The 6729-nt window shown below is 41.7% G+C and overlaps 1 pseudogene; it reads left to right on the top strand.

Moving 5' to 3' along the window:
* Positions 1-343: 343 nt before the first annotated feature.
* LOC100752730 lies at positions 344-2375 on the top strand (annotated as a pseudogene).
* The last annotated feature ends 4354 nt before the right edge of the window (positions 2376-6729 follow it).

Raw genomic sequence — 6729 nt, 5'->3', positions numbered from 1 at the left:
CTTAACCACTGAGCCCTCTTTCCAGCCCCTCTCTAATACTTAAGGAGTCAGTCTTCTAAAACCTGATTCTTCTCTCTTTCAAAAGTGCAGTGATGGCACTCGCTCACCTCAGCTGCAGCCACTCTCTCCCATGGCTTCTTCCTCCATCCTGGTATTTTTTTTTCAGAGCCTCCATCCTTGTTCATCCAAAGTGCCCAGACCAAAAATAGGAAAGTACTGCAGATGCCCAAGCATGGAGGAGAAACAGTCAGGATAACATGAGAGTGATGCTGCTGGCCAATGCACAGAGATCTGATTCTATGGGAAGGGCTGTAGCCTATCCATCTGTGTTCTAGATTTGAGTATGAGCACAGTTGAAGAGGATTTTGACACAATAACAGTAGAAACTGTGAACTCTGTGATATTTACTCAGGACACAGACAGGAACCTCATTCTTCACTGCCCTCATAATGACCCTGATGAAATAGCCTCAGAAGATAGTACTGAACCTCCACATAAGAGACTTTGTCCTCTGAGGATGATCAGAGCATTGATGATTCTACTCCTTGCATATCAGTTGTTGCACTCCCACTTTCAGAAAAATGATCAGAGCTTTGAGGTGACCATAACAGCAACCACAGAGGTGTCAGATGGTGAACTTTCTGAGGGAACTGTGACACAAATTCAGATTTACAGAATGATCAACTAGATGAAATATCTCCATTGGGTACTGAGGAAGTTTCAGTGGTTAGCCATGCATGAACACAAATGGAAGCAGGGAGGTGGTCCAAGGAAGAAACTGATATTTTGATGAACAACATTGAGCACTATCAACAGGCACACAGAGTAAAATATGCTACAGATATAATCTTTGAGATGTCAAAATACAAAAGGAAAGATTTCTACAGGACTATAGCGTGGGGGCTGAACTGGCCTTTGTCTGCAGTTTATAGAAGAGTGCTTTGCATGTATGTTGACAGGAACCATGTGGGAAAATACACTCCTGAAGAAATTGAGAAGCTCAAGGAGCTCCACATAAAGCATGGCAATGACTGGGCAGCAATAGGGGTAGCCCTAGGAAGAAGTGCCTCTTCTGTCAAAGACTGCTGATGACTGATGAAGGATACCTGCAACATAGGGTAATGGACAGAAGAAGAGGAAAAGAGACTTGCAGAGATGGTTCATGAATTAACAAGCACAGAGCCAGGTGACATCATCACACATGGTGTGTCTTGGGCAGCCATAGTTGAAAGAGTGGGTACCGGCTCAGAAAGGCAATGCCATTCTAAATGGCTCAATTACCTGAACTGGAAACAGAGTGTGGGTACTGAACGGACCAAGGAAGATGAAATCAATCTCATCCTAAGTATAACAGAGCTTGATGTAGTTGATGAAAATGACATAAACTGGCATCTTTCAGCTGAGGGATACAGCAGTGTCCATTCACCACAGTGGCTCCAAAGTAAATGGTGGACCATCAAAAGGCAAATTGCAAACCACAAGGATGTTTCATTTTCTACTTCCACAGACTCTTCTGCTGCTTCTGTTGACTCAGAAACAATAACACGAAACAGTGAAACACTACAGACATTTGAGATTCTTCCATCTTTCCATTTACAGCCCACTAGTACTCCAGGTACCTACCTTCTTCAGACAAACTCAAGTCAAGGCCTTCTCCTAACTCTGACCACAAGTCCCACAGTAACCTTGGCAGCTGCTGCCTCTGCTCCTCCTGAACAGGTCATTCATTGTTCACACTTTATCCCCAGAACATCTGTTGAACATAAGTGACAATGTCACAGTGCAGTGTCACACGCCAAGAGTCATTATTCAATCTGTTGCTACAGAAGACATCATTTCACCAATATCCCAAGCAGAACTGACAGTTGGTAGTGATCTTCACTCATTTGATTTTCCTGAGCCTCCAGATGCCCTAGAAGCAGACACTTTCCCAGATGAAATTCTTTGGCCTAAGATGACTATACAACCATCATTTGATACTATTTTGTGACCAAAATAGCACAGAGCTGATGAATAGTGTTACGGTCAGAGCAGAGAAATAAATTGCAGATACTGACCTTAAGCAGATAGAACCAACTTCTGACTTAGCCAGTGCTTATGTTACTGAGGATTTAGAGTCTCCCACCATAGTACACCAAGTTCATCAAACAATACTTATTGTTTCTTCATCACATGGCTTTATCCAGGCATCTGATGTTATAGATACTGAATCTGTCTTGCCTTTGACAACACTAACAGATCCCATATTCCAACATCATCAGGAAGAATCAAATATAATTGGATCATCTTTAGGCAGTCCTGTTTCTGAAGACTCAAAGGATGTTGAGGACTTGGTAAACTGTCACTGGATTGTCAAAAACAGGTACTACAATTAAAGAAGCCACATTGCTGATTACATTATCTCCAAAGAAAGGAGCAATCCAAAGAGTTCTGGTTTGCCATTCCTCTGGCTTGTTCGTAGCTACTGTGCTTAAGCCATGCACATTGTTGCTGCTGTTACTTTTTAACCTCCTTTCAAGTATATCATCTGAGGTACAATTTATGACAATGTGTTATGGAGTATAGGGAGTTTTAATTGCCCAGACCTGTTAACTTTTATGTCAATAGGGAGGAGTTGCCTTCATTGCAGCTACTTAAATCACCAAAGCTTAACAGCTCTGGTTATGTGCAAGCAGTAACACTCATCTCTGCAGTTAGACACTGTACTCTGTCCAGACTCAAGTTGGCTTGGTTTTATTTCAGGTTATATTATCAACATGGTCCAATTTAGTTAACAGTGACCTTCAGAAAGATTGATTTCAGAGTTTAAGACATGGGCAGCATTTCAATACAAGAACATGTTACTTTGGTTACTCCATTGCTGGCAGTGGAATCTGACTGAGGAGGGGTAAAGAGAAAAGCATTAAAGAGTCAAGAAAATCCACTACAGGTCTTTGTCTTTAACTTTTAAAGGGAATATGGATGGAGAAACAAAATACACCATAGCAAAGCAGTTACTACCCCTCATCAGAATAGCCAGTAGTTTACAGTTAGCACTTTGACATCATTCAGTGAGGGGAGGGGATATTGCCTGTGTCTGGTAACCACGATTTTTTATTACATGTTTTACTATATTCATTGCCCAGAAAATAGTTGAGGGGTATTAGAATATGCTGTTCATTTAGTGCATTACCTGTTGGGAGTGTAGTATAGCTTTCTCTCAGGCACTTTTAAAAAACAAAATTTGCTTCTGTATCAAAAAAACCCCAAAACAAATCAAGAGTAATTCCTAAGGGTAAAGCCAAAATAAACCTATAGGGCTTATATAGGTTTATGTATGATTATAGAAAAGTTCAAAAAGCAGGAAGTGGGGGAAGGAAACTTGTATAAATTATTTTATTTATTATTGTAATTAGGTCTTCACTATCAAAGTTGTCTTTTTACCATCTTTGTTTTATTAATGTGAAACTGTAGTAATAAGCAAAAGTTGGCTGCCTAGGGAACAATAATTGAAATAAAAGAGTATTTGTCTTAAGATGTTAAAAAAAAGTGCAGTGACGAAGTATTGTTTGCCTTTAATAGTGTACTGCTTACCCTGTATCCTTGCCCACAGCACAGAGAGATCAGACCAGACACAGTGGTAATCACAGGTAAAACATTTATTATAAATATCATTAGTTGTTTAGATGAGGAAAAGGAATGAAGCACTGGGTTACTTAAGTAGAGTCTGGAAAACACAGAGTAACATAGAGTAATTCCTGAAGAAATCTATGAATGTCATTTTGCTCCAGTAGGTCTGACTCACCAGCACTTGTTTCTATGCATTGATTTCTCACCACTGACTGGACCTGTCCTATAAGCACAGGACTCAGAGCATGACTACTGGATTTCCAGGTCAGCTCTCCAGAAGGCCTCTGTGTGCAGATGCCAGTTAGGACTTGTGTGCAGCATCGAACCTCACTGTGTAGCTAATGGTCTTCTCCATGGATTAAGACCCTCCTTGTCTGGAGTTTGCCTTTTCCCCTCAAAGAAGTTAGAGCTCCAATACAGAAGCCATGCAGAGGATGAGAACTCATCCATCACTCACCACTAAGCTGGCGGCACTTCAAACCAAATATTTCACCAGCATCTTAGGTTTTTGAGAGAAAGGACCATCTCACTCTTCCTGAGGAATGATACTGCTGTGAGAGCTTTTCTCCAGAAGAAAACGGAATGTTTCCAATTGTGCATCAACTATCACCATTGCTACAGACCATGAAGATTATTGGGTCTGGGATCTTAGGATTGAGTCAATTAAGAGAAGGCAGCATAGCACTTCCTCCCCTTCTCAGTCAGGAATATGTTTTCGGAGATGAAGAAATGCAAAATTTAATGGGTTACTTCTGTTCATTCACAAATTTCTTCCAAATCAACAAAGTTTAGGCAAATGGGGAAAGAATTTATGTTAATGTTTTACTCAACAATTTAAAACCTTTCCAAAAATTATGTCCTAGGAGAATTTCAGATGGGAAGGACCATAGGGTAGCGAACGGCATCATGAATGGCATCAGTGGTTCACTGCTTCCTGTCCATGGAGCTCCAATGGAGGAATCACACCGATGAGCCACTCCATGGCCTTACACATCTGATATAGACAGCCCATCCCTCCTTTCTTGCTCTAGAGGAGCCTGCAGGAAACTGGCATTTTAAGGCTCAGGAAGAGCCTGCTGGCCATCCTGGGGCAAGTCAGAGTCAGGATCCTTCATCGCTTCTGTCTAGTTAATCGATAAATGTCAAGCAACCTTGATTCTTGTTTTACTGTGGGAGGATCAGGAAGACACGCTGATGACATCAGCCATGATCTGCACAAAGTCTGGATTGATTTCCCCAGGTATCTGAAGGGAAAGCCAAGTTCACTGCCAGCGCCCCCTGCTCATTGCTCTCTGCAACTGGAAGAGGAGGATGTGCTTGTCTGTCTTACACAATTCACATAACTGACTGCACATTCATGGGTGGCTTTTCATTTTCTAGTATGTGTTTCATAATTGCATCCAGGACAAGCAATGCTAAAGTAATAATTCAACGGAAATCACCTATATTTTGAATTTCTTCCACTTGTAAGGATCCTGTTGGGCAAACCGCACTGTACAGTGCTGTTGGGCTTCTGGTAGAAAGAGAAATCTTTGTGGAGATGACTGTGTTTCCTGAGTCAGGGAACACACGGAATGAGTCAGCCAATGTGTTCACTTTAATCCAAGCACAGGGAGCTGGGAGCTGATGGTCTGTCAGCCAAGAAGGTCTCACGTTTTCTTTTCAAGCTTTAAGAGTAAACATTCACCCCTAAGCACAGCACATCTACAGACCCCATGTACTGGCTGTAGGTACATTTTCCCTGTGCCAGCGTTTATATTTTGGGCAGCTTATTATTCATCCAGTCAGCAACTATGGCAGCCACTCCTGGTTAAAGCCAGGGACAGAGGCATGTGCTATTCCTTTCTCACAGAGTCGGATATTGCCTTCTGGAAAATCTTTCCTCATGTCTTCATAGTACTTTACTGGACACCAGCTGTCTGTTTTACCATAGTATAATGTCAGCTGAAAGAGAAAAAACAGCATTTCATCCTCTGCTTCCCAATATCAACAGACACCAGTGGACTGCATGTCTTTGACAGCAGTACCTGTGCCTGACCCTGCCCTTTGTTGTAAGGTCACTTCCAGAGCTCTTAGAGGCTACAGGATGCCTTAAGAAGTGCAATGGCAAGAAACCTACCTGGAGACTTTGTGTGGCAGATTCCTCTAACTTTCTAAAAGACACCTGGCCAGGTCATGTGTACTGAGGCTGGAGTGGACATAGGAGAGAAGGGGTGAAGGTGAGTGAGACAGTTAAGTAGACATCGTCACTGCAAGACTAATGTCCACACACTAACTGTTTTCCTACAGCCCTTTGGTTTGCTGAACGAATGCATGGCGGTAAGAATGCAAAGAAGTCAGATTGTCTCTGGCTTCTCCATGTAGCTGATGAAATGTGATCTGCATTCTAAGAGACTCTGGGGCACTTTTAGAAGGCTCAGTGTGACAGGAGAGCATGCCCAATTCAGAGAGAACCCTTCACACTTGTTCCTTGGTCACACTTACCAGGCTGAGTGGCAACAGAGCCTCCTTTGAGGCATTACTAAGATCTTTTCTGGAGATTTATCTATATTTGCATGTGAAACAGATATGTATACCATACAGATGCCTGATTATAAGCTGCTGTGCTCCATGAAAAATGTCATGTAGTCTATACATCTTTACAAAAAGCAACAAAGGTAAAATGATATTCAGAATGTTTCACAGTGCTAGTTAAAACTTTTTCAAATTTCTTTGTGTGTGTGTGTGTGTGTGTGTGGTTTGTATGTGGCACAGAGCATATCTGGTGGCAGTAGACTTTGCAGAATTGGTTTTCTCCTTCTATCCTTATGGAGGTCCTGAGGACCAAACAGGTTATTAAACCTTCATAATAAAATACCATAGTGATAACTTTTATTAAAAAAGTTATGACATATTACAAAACTAAAAAGTTAGAGCCAGCCAGCTCTGGCCCCTAAGTAATGTGAAATAGTCACTGGTAGTTTCTCTAACACACCAAATTGGCTCACTCACATACAATCAATCACCTATGCATCAGTTTGTTTAGAAAGTGTGACTTGAGCACTTCCTCTGTATCAGGAACCAGTCTTGGTGGAGAGGAAAGAGGAGACACCACAGAAAGCAAAACAGCATTTCCCAGGA

Source organism: Cricetulus griseus, chromosome 7 (genome assembly GCF_003668045.3).
Source record: "Cricetulus griseus strain 17A/GY chromosome 7, alternate assembly CriGri-PICRH-1.0, whole genome shotgun sequence".
In the NCBI taxonomy this organism is placed as follows: Eukaryota; Metazoa; Chordata; class Mammalia; order Rodentia; family Cricetidae; genus Cricetulus; species Cricetulus griseus.
Note: the sequence above shows the minus strand (reverse complement) of the source record. Positions and strands in the feature narration are given on the sequence as shown.